Source organism: Diospyros lotus, chromosome 13 (assembly GCF_014633365.1).
Source record: "Diospyros lotus cultivar Yz01 chromosome 13, ASM1463336v1, whole genome shotgun sequence".
In the NCBI taxonomy this organism is placed as follows: domain Eukaryota; kingdom Viridiplantae; phylum Streptophyta; class Magnoliopsida; order Ericales; family Ebenaceae; genus Diospyros; species Diospyros lotus.
Window position 1 is genome coordinate 12,762,134 of NC_068350.1, and position 15,978 is coordinate 12,778,111.

Below are 15,978 nucleotides of genomic sequence, written 5' to 3' on the forward strand. Positions count from 1 at the left end.
TACATAACTATATATATACATACATTTATAGGATCACAGGTGTATATATACATATGTACACACTGAATTTGGCCAAACTTATATTTTTTGTTCTTATATTTTTACATTTTTTTATGTAATCATTTGAACTTTTCGTTATTTCGATTACACCTTTAAATTATTTATTTTTTAAATTAATTACACAACTCATTAAAATTGAATTTGTACGTGTAATACATGTGGGTTGAAATATCCAAATTATCCCTATAATACACGGTCAAACCCATATTTTTGTCTTTATACTTTTATATTTTTTTCGTGTAGTTAGCTGAATTTTTCGTTGTTTTGATTACACCCATAGATCATGCATTTTTGAGTTAATTGCCACCTCGCTAGAATTTAAAACCTAAATAAAAATATATACAACTAAAATAAGAATAAAATATGAATATATATATATATATATACACTTTACAAAATATAAATAGCCTATATATAAATTATACATACTCTACTCTAATACATATGTAAAATAGATATATATATTGTATATATATATTTACGTATATATGCGTTTTAAGATAAGAATAAAGTATTTTATATTTAATGAATAATTGAATGTTTGTGTAGTCATTAGAAATCTTTTAATTTTTAAATGTAAATTCATAATAAAATTTGAATTTAAATAATTCATAATTTTAAATGATGAATCATTTGATCCGTCCACACACAAGGATATTGGCCAATTCATTCACCTTCTTGTTATCTTTTATAGTGTTTTAGTTAAATTGAAATGGCTAGTGTGCAAAAACTAATGAGTTCAAAATAAACTATACCCAACCTTGTCATCTGCAAGGTTGGTCATCTTGATGATATGCTCTTGCATAGTTTGCAAATAGTGTCCGTTGAAGGCACGGGCCACTAGGTGTGTAAGGATCGAAAATCACTAATTCTGATTATTAATTAAAATTTATTTTTATATTTTTTAAAATATAAAATCACTAATTTTATTGAATAATAATACTAAAAGTTATGACTAATGAGGGTGCCTTCTTATTTGAGGAGGTTAAGAAAACAATATGCTATTATCTCCTTTGTCTATTACCTCCTCCAATGAGAATACGATACACCGTTATCAGTCATGACTTCTAGTATTGCTCAATTTTATTTCATGATAATTTTTGTTTAAATTTATGCTCTGTTTATTTTATTTTTTTCATTTGGACAATAAAGCCTCCTAACTCCTCAAATCTATGGATTATTTTTTAATATTAGATAATGAATAATGAGGTATCATTTAAACTAGGAGACTCCTAAAACTTGGATTATTTTTCAATGTTAAATAATAAATAGTGAAATGTCATTTAGACGAAAATGCCCCCAACTCCTCAAGTCCACAATTTATTTTCTAATATTTGACAATAAATAGTAATATGTAAACTAGTAATGTAACAAAAAAAAAAAAAAAGACAAAAAGTGTGGTTATTTTAAGAGAATAATTTGATAAAAAGATTTTTTGGATGGCATAAATTTCATCTGAAGAATCTGCATTGATCTGAACATTAAAGAAAAAAAATAGTAAATCGATAATTTTTTAATTTACAAGATTTGACTGTGGACTCTCCATATTTTTTTCTTTTTCAACTCTTACATTTTTAGATCTTTTTCTCTTGCCTATATTGTTAATTAAAAAATATTTTATTTTTAAATTTAAACATAAAAATTTAATTAGTGATTTTGTATCTCAAAAAATAAAAAAAATAAAATTTAAATAATTTTTAATATTTATTTATATTATTAAAGAGCCACCAAATAACTCTTATCTAAAGCCCATTTCATAAATATTGTTAAGACGGCCCTCTTCGCAACCCATTAAACTTTATGATCGTGAGGTTTACCATTAGAGTACCACTACGTGACTTATTTGTGGAACAAATTCATTCTTCCACAAACTACATGAATTCATTTTGCACTTTCTATCCGTGGAATAGTTGATTTAATGTTGCTAGCAATAATCATCTTAGAAACGTAAGGTTTAATTTGTTATTTTGTTTCCATGCTATATGATATGACTATCAGGGATGGAACAATGGACAGGGGCTCTACCCCCCTCCCCCTCCAAATCTATTGTCCCTCCAAATCTGCAGATCATTTTCTTTTAAACAATTAGATCATTTTCTTTTAAACAATTTGACATTTTGACATTATTTTTAAGAAGGCTCAAGGAAAGCCAAGCTCATAGTAAACTACTAGGGCTTGAAAAAAAAAATTTGAACCCCCTCCCCCCCCCCCCCCTAAAAAATCCTATCTCCGCACTTAGAGCAAGTTAACTCATCTAATAACAACAAATTCCTCTTCCAATAGAGCAAGTTAGGTTTAAAACCCATAAGTGGAAGTTAACTTGTTCCCTTCATTTTGAGAAGTTTAATCCATTAAAAAGAGTAACAAATGAAACTTGTGAATAGACTATCATAGTTATAGACAATAAATGCTCATAGTTAATTTTTAAATGAATTTAATTATAAAACTATTAAAATATACAATAATTCTCCTTTGGGTAGATATTATAATATATTATCATAAAGTAGTATTTGTTAATCAAAATATAGACCGAAAAAAGTGGAATATGAAAAGTATCCCGAGCAAAAGTGTTTTTCATTATATTTGTTAAATTTATTTAAAAAAAAGTCATGTAATTTCTTATGTTGAACTTTTCAGATAAATTTATCTTTTTCCCCTTCGAATAAGTTATCTTGGACCTTACAGATAAGTTATCTTGATGCTACTTTATTTTACTCATTTTAATAAATGTTATCTAAATAAATAGCAAATATTAACTTTGTTAGGTAACTAAAATATTTCTAACTAGATATATTTGATATTTTTGGATAAATAAATATATTTATAAAAAATACTAATACATCTCAATTATATCCACTAATCATGAATAATGATGTATCTTTGGGCAAACTCTCAAATTCTAATGATTAGTAAACTCAATTTATCAATTCAGTTTTTTTATAAGCATTTCATTAATATTATGAATAAATTCTTATTTATGCATGCTAAACAGTCACTTTGGTGACTATCAAATTATAATAATAATAAATATATTTTACATAATTACTAAGATAGTGTTTGTTAACTAAAATATAGGATAGAAAAGGTTAAATATGAGAAGCATTCCAGATGTTTATCCTTTCCAATGTATCTGTTAAACTTATATGATAACCATTGAAAAAAAAGTCACTTGATTTCTTATTTTCATTTTTTCAGATATGCTTATCTACCCCCTTCCTCAAGATAAGAATATATTAATCCTTACAGATAAGAAAAAAATTACGCCTGTGTCCTCAAGTGCATTCTAAAAAATTTAACAAATAGTTTGATGAAAATTTTGAAATATTTCTCAGATTTATCTTGATCATTTCATATTTTGTTCTGGAAAGTATTCCGATCTTATTTTAATACTCTCTTTATAACAAACTTAAATTGGGTCTAGGTGTTTTAATACTTAACGTCAGTTTAATAGCATTTTAAATGTGGGTCTAAGTATTATAATATTTAATGATAAATTTGTTTTGATGGCATTGAAATAATTTTAGACTGTATAATTTTATTTACGGTTCACATGATTGTAAAAAAATAAGTGTATGGGTCTGATTTTTAAGAAATTGTGAAATTATGAAATGGGCCACATTAATTAGTTAATGAGTTCATGGGTTTATAGGTAAGCCAATAAATTGTTGAGTTGGGGTTAGGCCTAGTAAAGGAAATTTAGCTTTTTTAATTATGCGAAATAAGAAAAAGAAGAATGAGAATAAAAATAAGTGTCAAATGTCAAAAATACCCTAAAAAATTTGTTTGTTATCAGAAAAAGTAGGGGCAATTAAGTCTTTTGAAGGCTGGCATACAGACCTGGGGCCACAACCCCTCTTTTCTTCTGTGCATTATGGATTATTTCCATTTCAGTGCCGATTTGCATATCTTCCTTTGTCCCCCCACTGCTCCATTGCCTTTCATTTTCTTCTCTATCCATTCTTCTTCTCCATTTTCTTTTTCTTCTTCTCCCACTGTCTATTCACTACTGGAGCTTCACCGGAGGAGTCTCATCAAACAAGTTCCTTCCGTACTCTCTTTTGAAATTCTACAAGTTTCCTTGTATTTTATCTCATTCTTATGAGAGCTCCTATTCATCTCCTCATCCTGACTGTAAATCTATATATACATATATATACATATCTGTTACTATAATTTTTCTTCTCCTATTATAGTATTATTTTTTCTTTTATTTGATTTTTCTTGCTAAACAACCTTGCGGTCTCTTAATGTTTTGAAGTGGGGTTTGCTCTACCCCCAAATTTATTTTTGGAATGGCATATTTTTATTTCCTACAAGAGCTTTATTTACTTCTATGAGGTAAGTGATGATATATATATATATATATGTTGATAGGAATATGGCCCATTCGAATAGGTAGCCCAGCCATTCGAATGGGAGCTCTTACTCTCTCTATGTTCATTTGCATAACCCTTGTTTATATACCCCCTGATTGATTCGAATAACCAATATATACATACCATGATTGATTCGAATAGCCCTCTTACATGATTCGGATAACCTTATGCATACCCACCGTTTCATTCGAATAGCCTTATATCCATTCATCGTTGATTCGAATAACCTTTATATGTATACTCCTTGACTAATTTGGATCGGTCATATGCGTGATTCAAATAGACCTCACATACATATACACTCATAGATTCGAATAGCCCCTAATACATATATACCCTGATTTGAATAGCCCTTGTTATTATACTTGTTTGATTCAGATAGCTTATATATATATATATGTGCCAGATATATCCAAAAAGAAAGAAATCCATTTCAGCAAACTTTAATCCCAATTTCGACCTTTATTCATCCTGAATCTCTAGAAATTCAAAACACAAAAGTTGCATATATTTTTCTTGGATTTCCATAGCATCTTGAATCACCTAAATCAGAGCTTGGACGAAAGAGTTATTCCTGGAATACCAAACATTGTCGAAACTATATAATCACATTCAAATGTATCGCAATAGCAATAACTTCAAACCTGATTTCGACCTTGATAAAACCCGAATATCTTAAAACTCAAAACACTAAAGTTGTAGATATTTTTCTTAGATTTCCATAGAATCTTGAATCACCTCAATCGGAGCTTGGAAGAGAGAGTTATGCCCAAATTACCAAATAATGTCAAAATAGCCTATCTTGATAAATACACCCCAATTCGAATCACTCAAAGAAATGATTCGAATAAGATATTGTAGAATCCGAATAGCCTTTGAAAAAGTTTCAAATTCAACCAAATTACTCCAATCAATTCGAATGCCTTTTGATCCATCCAAATAACACCCATATAAAAACATATGCCCCATGCCCATCTGACCATACTTCATTCTTTTAGGTATATCTCCTTGTGATGATATCCGATTTAAGATCCATTTGATGTGTTGGAAACTAGACTTCATAGGATTTGATTCGATGTATTATTCGAATGATTTGGTTATGTTTTGAGCCTATAACAACCCAATTAATTTCTACCAAGAAATTCGTCGCTTATGTTTTCATGTAATATTACCACCTTGTGTTCTTTGGCCTACAACTTTCTATTCCCATCTTCGAATTAAGATCCGTTTATTGTAATGTAATCTAGACATCCTAAGCTTCATTTTGATATATTACTCGCATTATTTGGCTTCATATTTAGTCCATAATGGCCCCGTCAATCTTGGGAAAAAATATGAAATTTTACTATTTTGAATTCCTCATTGTGGTAGTTTTTGTAGGATAACTTTTGGTGGATAATTCCGATTGTGAATCCATTTGATGTTCCTGAAACTAGAGTTCTTAAACTTAAATTTCAAAAAAAAATTTAGGGCAATTGATCAAATATCGAACCCAAATTAGTCCTTTGAAATCACCCCAAAACAAATCTTAAATTTAAGGAATCGTTGATATGAAATTCTTTTTGGGTTGCCATTCTTTCTTATGATTGAGCTATGAGCATGAATGCAAGTAATTGTATACTGGCACCAATTAAATAAATTCAAGGAAATTATAAGATGGAAAAAATAACATATTAAATCTATAATACTCCTCAAATGTTGAATCAAACATTAACCTTAAATAATATCTCCTAAAATTATCTCTGTGTTATAATTTACATCTTGAATGTGGTAAATATTATGAAGTAAGATATATTGAATTATTTGGTGATGATAAAATACCTGATATGGTTAAATGGTGTTCAAAGTATGAATATTGAGATGCATGTGTGGTTAGCAAAATGCATACATGGTGCATGCATGTACATGTTACATATATATATATATATATATATCTTGTGCACCTATTATTTTGCGAGGAGGGAAAGGGTACCCTAGAGCACCTGGAGATGGACGAGGTGATCATAGCCCGACAGGTTAGCTTCATATTTATTTATGTGATTCTATTTACATGATGCACTTTTGCATATGTTGATTGATGGATTGAGAGCCTACGAGATTTGATACTGATACTGAAATGATGCACTTTTTCATGTGTTGATTGATGGCTTGCGAGCCTGCGAGATTTGATACTGACATTGAAATTTTATACATATTTGCATAACGGTACATGGTGGCATGATATATTTAAATTTGAATTGATAAATTCATAAATTATGAATCTTGTACTTAACTATGGAGTCCTTGATTACTCTTCTTAGTGTCACCATGTTCTTGGATCCTATTCATTATTTATTGTTTCTCGAACTTGCTGAGTCTTGTGATTCACTTAATCTTCTTTGTCATTCCAAGTAAAGAAAATATTGTTATTAGGGGGCGACTCCAGTAGAACTACAGCCTAGTGATAGTGGTGTACGGAGACGCGTCTTACCTTGAAGATCCTTAGTAGCATTTCAGTGAGGCTGGGAATTGTTGTAGCCCAAAAACTACGATAAGAGAATTTTTAATTAGGGAAAGCTAGAGCTGAGGTAGAGCGAGGTGGACAGTTGGCAGGATCCTGCTAATAGAGATAAGTGTCGGATAGTTTCGGTCCTCGATGTCTTGATCGGGGTCGTAGATGATCTCCTGGGGGCATTTTCGGTATCACTCAGGATTGACCTCATGTGTGCTTGGGGCATATCTATGCTCACAGGCACAAGTTAGAAGGCAAGCGGGGATTCCTCACCCACGTATGCCCTCTGATACTTAAGTTAGTACTGATATGAGAGAAAAGCGATGGACAAGTAAAGCATGCTATTATTGAATATGTAACAGTGATACCTTTCCCGACGAGAGAGGGTCAGTCTTGGTACTGTCACAAGGTGCTGGGGAGACATGCACGTCAGCAGCACTTGGACAAGCTTGAGAAGAATCCACCCCAGAGGCCAGACAACCTAAAGGGTCCTCTGGGAGAAGTTGGGCCTCACGGCATACTGCCAAAGCAAGGTCTTGGCCCCTAAAGGACCTGCCTAGGTGCAGCTTCGAACTTGGTGAGAGATGTTTTGGAGTGAGACTTACTTGACCACTGCTCCCCTACGAGAGATATCGCAATACGCGGATGCCACCATATTACATTATCTAATATAAACATATCACACCTGGCACAACTATGTTATATATATGATGTTGTGGAATATGTAACTATACAAGAGCTTGAGGGTACATCATAAGGGTATGCATACCATTGCACTACATCACAGCCCATGTATCTATCTACTTGGCTACAGCTCACGCGAGTATACAATCTTTATATATATACAAACATACATATGTTAATGGGAGGAGAGAAATAGGGGAAGAAACTCATGCAACACACACACACATATATGTATATATATGATATACACACTAGAGGCAAGTGTAAGGAAGAAAGCCTCGCGGAGAGAAGCGTCTTGAGAAGAAAGCTTCTTGAGAAACAACCGACCGAGGCTCATCGCGCCTGTTTGGGAAAACACTAGCGGAGAGAAGGAAATGCTATCACGGAGAGAGACACGCCATGGACAAGAGAATTGCAAGGTTATCTTACGGAGAGAGCGACCGAGGGAGAAAGTCGCAGTGGCAAAGAGGAATCACTCATCTCCGAGATGACCCACACGCTGCCATTATCGACCTGTCGAGAGATGGCCTACTCGTCGAGGGAGAGTTGTAGCTGCGGGGGTTTTCCTAGAGGCTTCAAACCTCTCCGAGAGAGGCTGGCCAAGAGGCCTTCCATGGCTGTCGAGAGATGGCCTCGCCTTACCGAGGGATGGAGCTGCGGAAGACGTATTTTCAAGAGATAAAATCTCTCTTAGAGAGAGAGAGAGAAGGCGTCTGTCTGAGAGAACGGAATCTCTCTCAAAGAGAGAGATGGAGAGAAAGAGAGAGCGCACATAGGAGGGAGACAATGAATAGTCCTCCATCCCCCATCTTTTTTACCCTTTGACCTTGCTATTTATAGGGGGAGACTTTCATTTTTTGCCTTATAACACTTTTACCCCCTAAGCCTTGCCTAATCACACTTTTAGCTATTATTAATGATTCTTTGGTTGTTTTCTCATGATTTCTTCTTGGAAAATGCGTCATGGCTTGAGACCACTTTTGGAATTGGCTCACCTTGACCTAATGACCAAAATACCCCTAAGTGGACGCTCGGGAATTCTATGGCACAACAGAAATGAAATAATTTTATTTTGTTAAGTCATACTAGAGCCTCTTATTTATTTTGTATGGCCTTCGAGTCTAGTCTAATGAGATATTGGAAATGTAACCGAACATTTATTTAAGTTTCTACTGCTAGTAATGAGTTGAGTTAATTATTTAATATGGTTTGTTCTATATCATCTCTGTGATGACCTTCTTTCGATTATCCTATGCTAGCGGGAATATTCGAGAGTGGGCTCTTATACTCTTATCTTGGTCATTTTAACAAATGCTGCCTAAATATATATTCATAACTCTTCATAATGCAATTTTTTTTTTTAATTGCAATACTTGGTAGTAATAAAACAAAACAAAAATTATGTTTGTTGATACCTTAATTTGATCAAAACTTAACTTTATTAATAATTTTTTTATTATTTAATTATTTCTTTATTCAATGGTTAAACTCAACCCATCACCTTCTAAACCCTAAAACTATTTTTTATTTTTCCTTACATTATTTCATCTACCTGCCACCCCTTCACATCTCTTTGTAACTCACTGAAAAACTTTTATCACTGGCAACAGAGGAGGAGTTACGCCCAGTCAAGGGTGGGCAATTGCCCAACCTTCAATTTCAAAAATCCTTCCAGTATATATGTACTTTATTATTTTTTTTAATTTTTTTCTGAATACCGAGCCACTAGGGGCTGTAATTGCCCATCCTTCAATTTGAAAAATTGTTACTGTATATATATAATTTATTTATTTTTTTAATTTTTTTCCTTAGCACCCTACAAATTCACAGTTGACGCGTGTCCATCTTCTCACACGTGGTTCCCTCTCCCCTCCCGCCTCACCAACTTGCAACATGAACCCGACTGGTACTCCCATAAATGTTAAAACCAAAAAAAATAAAAATAAATAAATAAAATAAAGTGCAAGTGGGCTTTATGTGGTGGGCCCCAAAGCCAGACAACTTTTTCCTGTCTAAATTTGGGTTAAAAATTCAAGCTTACGTCCAAATATTATTTTGAATAAAAATATTATTTAAGAAAAATGCTACTCTTATACCATTATGTACACCTTGGACTACACAATGGTGTAAGAATGTCCAAAATACCCATGTGTCTCACTGTGAGGCGCTATGAGACGTAGGGGTATTTTGGACATTCTTACACCATTGTATAGCTCAAAGTGTACACAATGGTGTAAGAGTAGCATGATCCATTATTTAATCATTCAAACTTGTGTCCAAATAATATTCCCCTAATTCAAAAAGTAAATCATGATCAATTAGAGTGCAGGGCATCTTCATGTTTCTCTCCAGCATGTCTCCGGATTTCACTCGCCCACATGTCTCCGGATTTCACTCACCCACATGTCTCCATATTTCACTCACCCACATGTCTTATTCTTCTTTTTCTTCTCTCTCGTTTGTTTTCCTCATTCTCTATCTTTTCTACGAAAGGTCTATAAATCACCTATGTTGCAAAATCCGATCGTTGGATCTTGAATCCGATCACATTATTACCGTGAAATCAATCCCAATCTACAAAAAGGTAAGCTTTTTAGTTTTATTAGCTTTACTTTTAACATAGATTCGTGAGGTATTTATGTATATATACGTTATTCGATTTGACCGAAATTTTAAACTTAGATTTACGGAGTTTCGACCGTTAAATCTTACTGATTTTTGGGTATGTTAGATGAAGAGGGTAAAGGAGTTGAGTAGTGACCTTGGATCGCTAGAAAATGCTGGCTGTGGTGGTCAGTAGCGACTAGCAATGTGTGTTTTTTTTTTTAAATCTATCTAAAAATTAAAAACCAAATCTACAATAATTTAGTCATTAGATCTAGTTTATTTTTAGATATATTAACCTCTTTGGCTTGGCAGTTCTAATCGTAGGCTCAGATCGTAGAAATCTTCGGCCAACGGTGGCGACGAGGCTGATTCAAGTTGTTGTTTGCATAGATTACCGAATTATCTTATGTTTAAAAAAAATTAGTTCAAACAAGTTCAATTTCTTTACGAGTACTTGATAGTGTAAACTGCAAAGAATTGTGTTGAGAGAAATGAAGGCCTTTTCCAAGATGTTGTTTTCATTAATTAAATATATTTATTTAAATTTTAAATATATAAAATAATTTAAATGGGTAAAAATAAAATAAAATTAACATTTACTGTGGTTAACAACAATCGCAAAATTTATTAATTTAATAATTAAAAAATAAATTTTACGATAATTTTTTAAAAATTATCGTAAAATTTAAAAAATAATTTAATAATAAAAAATAAAATAAAATAATTTTAATATTTTTTTTAATATTATTTTATTTTTATCCACCTATTTAAAATTTCTGGCCTGGTCGCCCACCGCTTGCCTTTCATCCTTTTAGGAAGCCACCCATGCCCATGACCCTATTGCGGTAACATCCCCGCAACTTCTAGCGGCGCCTCCGCGTCAGGAAGCCCAGACCATTACAAAGACTCAGTCGCTGCCACAATCGAAGTCACAACAGTCTTTATTGACGATGCCGACGACAAAATCTCAATCGCCTCTTTCCTTCTATGCTACCCGTATGCATGTGTGTGATTTTCGTGTTAATTAATCACTCACAATGTGCATAATATGCGTATCAATTTTGCAAGAGATACATTCAGAATCATAAACAGTAAATAAATATACTGAAACATACTTTAATCAATAGGAAGGAAACATAAAAATGGCAAGTGAGCATGCTGGCAGAATCTGAATTGCTTGGTCGAGAAGAGGGAAGTGTGAATTCGCAGAAACGTACTCGGGCAAAATCGTTATTACTTGATGCATAAATCAACCAATTTTTCATAACGCAATGCTTTGATACCACAAGTAAGTGTAAATTACATACTTAATTCATCATAATTATTAGATGATTATCATAAACGACATAATTAGGATCTTGAATTGAATGATTTCACGCTCATATGTGCAGTTAACATAAGTTACATATTTGAATTAACTGAGGACAAAGCTGCCATTTCGGTGCTCAAATCTTGAAGAATTTCTCTGATTAATTGTCTTTCAGGACCCTAGCCCCAATCCTAACTAATGGTTCCTTTAAATATAGAATTGGAATTGAGAGAGAAATAGAAAAAAAATGAGAGAGACAGATAAAATGAAAGGGAGAAACCCAAAGAAATGAAGGAGATATAGATAGAAAGTAGCTAGGGACAAATAGAGAAATGAAAAAGAAATTAAAATTATGAAATATTCATTCAATTCAGGTGTGAAGAAAATTAGCATTGTGGGTTATGGTTTTATATATAAAGTTATTTAAGGGTGTGTTTGATATCACATATTTTTCATGAAAAATATCTAATTATGTGTAATTATTATACATATTTTCTATGAAAACAATTAAACACCTTAACTTTTCTATGAAAATATGTATATGGTACAAACATTTAAATTTTCTTTTTATAGAATTCATTTTCTAAGGGGATGAGGTAATTTTTGTTTTCTAGATAAACATTATTTAGAATTAAATTCTAAATAATGCAATCAAATACACTCTAATAGTTTTATAGAGTGGTTATCACTACTTATCCACTACTTCATAACTACCCCATCACGAATAACTACTCCTAATTGTAAATAATAATCACTACAAGAAACAAAATTTTTAGTGAAGACCAAGACCGTCACTAAAAGCATAAAAACTCGTCACTAAAAGTTTTAGTGGCCGCCAAATTGGTCGTCACAAGCTGTCACTAAAAAGTCTGTCACAAATAATATTAGTAGCAATTATTGACTGGCCGTCACTAAAAATACCCTTTAGTGGCGGCCGAATGTGACGGTCACAAAAAATTTTTTAGTGACAACCACAGTCCTCTGCCACTAATGTCATTTTTTGTGACGGTCATGGCCGTCACAAATAATGACTTTTCAGTGACGACCACCGTTGTCACAAGTAATGAATTTTTTGTGATGGCTTTGCTGGTTGTGACAAATAGTAAGATTTTAGTGATAGTGTTGGCCGCCACAAAAATGAACGTTTTTTAGTGACCACATTATATTGATTGTCACAAAAAGTGTTTAATAGATACTTTTAGTGAGAGTCATGACTGCCACAAAAAAAAAATATTTTTAGTGACCATTTTTTGTTGGCCTCCACAAAAAGTGATTTTTATAAAATTTTCTCACAACCCACTACTTGTTTTTCTATATTTTAAACCTTATTAATTTAATACATTGTATCCAAAATAAACACCATTCTAATTATCAATAAACTTTAGAAAACAACTCTAGTCAATTAATAATTGACTAGCACTTTATATTTACATTGTCATAAAAAAAAAAATATCTAGCAATTTACAATCACATTGTCATAAAAAAAAGACATCAAACAATTAAGTCTAGTCAATTGTTATTTCTAATCCTTCATGCCCTAACATCTTTCATAAAAGCTTCAAAAATTGATTGCCTTTCTTTGACTTGATCCAATTCTGTCGACAACGCTTCATTTTTCTCTTTCAAAGTTGCATTTCATTTTTCAAACCATTATTATGTTGTCGCATTTGTTCTAGTTCTGTAACAAGTTCATGACGAGATGGAATCTTTCCAAAGACAGAAGGAGTTGGTTCAAATCTATACCCACGAACACGTCCATGTCTTTCTCTTCCCATTACTTTAGAAAAAATTTCATTTTCATCAATAGTTTGAGAAGGTTCTTCCTCACCTTTTTGGGTTACTAAAGATTGAATTTTGTCCTGAAATTTGATAATAAATAAAATAAATATATTATAACATAATACTAAAATATATATTACAATAATAACATAAATTGCTTAAAATAAAATTTATCACTATTTCTTTTGATATTGAATTAACCATTGACCCATCTTTTTTCTTGTGTGTCACCTTAAACATTTTTCATGCAAACGGTTCGTGTCCTAATATTTTAGTCTGTATTAAATAGATAAGTTAATCAACAAAAAAAAAAAAAATTGTTAATGAGAAAGATGTATAAATGACTTAAATTATACCTGTTCAGCTCTAACTAGAACAAAACTTCTAGTGCTTGTAGTTTTAATCATTGTTTGCTTTGACCGATTAGACCTATTACGAGCACAAACAACCTATATGTAAGATTAAATATAATAATCATGTTTTAAATAATTAAAATGACTTGAAAAAGAAGAAAATCAACCTCATTGACTATTGTCTGATGTTTCCAAAAAAATCCCAAAGAGAACAAAATGATGCATAAGGATTCAGCCAATCCTGTCCGGTGCCCCAAGAAGACAATGAGAAGAATCAGAGATAGAGACAGATAAATAAGAAGAGTCAAAGATTGCATTGACATTTAAATAAACATTTAAAATTATGCTCACAAACATTTTAGTGAACCACCCAATGAGGTAGTTTTAAGGGCAAAAAGAAATATATTCTAGCCATAATAGAAGAGGACATTGTAAATGTATAACCTCAGTCTCAGAAAAATTTCCAGAAGGAGCTTGAGTTTAGTATCATATCCTTCTCAAGATAAAAAAGCCTTCTCGGAATTGAAAGCTTTTCAGTGCCACATTTGAGTAACAAAATCTAATCAATCACTAACCCCATTTATTCAACCACAAAAAATTAGGGCATGGAGAGTCGATGACTAAGATTTGGAATTCCCGAAAGATGTGCATAAAATCTAACAGTGCATATAAGTTTTGCAGGCATGCAATCTGGTAGCCAAGCTAAGAGAAAACACAAATTTTTGGAAAGACTCATGCCTGAGCCAAGCGTACACACTTCTTGCAACCTAGTGAGCAAAAATAGCCAGATACATGCCTCAGGTCCGTTTGTTTGCAGCCCTATAAACAATTTTGAGCCAGTTGTGATATTCTGTAAAATGTCACGTGGGATTAGTTAAAGTGAGACAAATAAAGATCACATACCGGTACATTCACTGGTTTATAGAAGGAAAACTCCACTTCCTGAGGGGAAAAGAAAAAACTTTAAAAGCAAGCAACTTCTGAAGTCTAGTCAAACATATTACGGATGTGTCATTGATAGGTAACAGTTGAACTAAATGAAATCCGGATTCAACAACCCAGTCTGCAATTAACTTCAGGTCAAGGAACTCTCCAACTCCTAGCTCAGCTTCTGATCTAATAGAGAACATGGGGATTGCCACACCAGCGCCTCGCCAAGCCATTTCCTAACAAAACAAATTAATAGAATGGGACTATTCCCTTTCATTTTATACTTGATGGTAAGGCAACTCAGAACAGATTTCTGATCAGCAGCATATCTGCATCATTCCATCTGAAAGCAGAATGTAGTTGGTTGGCTAGTTGAGAAGTCAAATTTTGACCAATTTCTAAGGAAAAGTTCCCTGCCTTGCTATATTTACCATATCTGTATCTGAACTAGTTGCTAAGGGAGAAACAAAGACCAACGCGTTATTCTCTGTTTTCTTTTTTCTTTTTTTTTGAGGGGTGTCGTGAGGAGGAGGGGAGAAGTTAAAAAAATAAAATAAAATAATAAATACGTCACAACTTATGCCAGATGATGACAGCCAAAAGGATATTTAATAGGAAAATCATTCTTTTGCATAACGCAATCTGCTTGCCAAATTGATTCACAGGTGTAATTTGTTGGAGTTGGCGAATACTTCGGGGACCCTTGTTTCTCACACCGGGTACGCCCACGTGAGCTTAGGAAAACTGAAGTGTTATCTAACTAAATGTGACCCCTACGCGCGGGATACGGGGGTTCGTGGGCAGCGCCCCTGACACGGGTGTCCCGCTGCCCGGTCAGCGGGCTGGGGTTCAGGGGCAGCGCCCCCCGACGGGGGTTCCGCTGCCCGGTGAGCGGTATTAAGTTCGGGGGCAGCGCCCCCGAAACCTCTACGGGTTTGGGCTTTTACATAAGCTGGCCCGTATGGTTGGACTTAAGAGTTTTTTATATTGTTTTAGGTTTTAGGCCCATTTTTTGAGGCATATATATTTTCGCTTCCTTTGTTCAATTGTAAGTGGTTGAATCTGCTGTAACCGAAAAATATAGTAAAAACTCTTTGCAGGACGTAGCCCTAACTTGGGGTGAACCTGGGTAATCTCGTGTGTCTCTCTTATTTTTTCTTGGTTTTTTGTGTGATCGTCTGACTCGGTTGCGATAAATTCCTTCAATTGGTATCAGAGCGAGGTTCAAGAGATTAGGGTTTATCAGAGATGTCAGGAGGGTCACGGATTGAGATCGAAAAATTCGATGGGACGCGGTTCGATCTGTGGAAGATGAAGATGGAGGATCTACTTTGCGATCGAGATCTTTGGTTAGCAATCGAAACGGAAAGGCCTGTTGCTGTGAAGCCT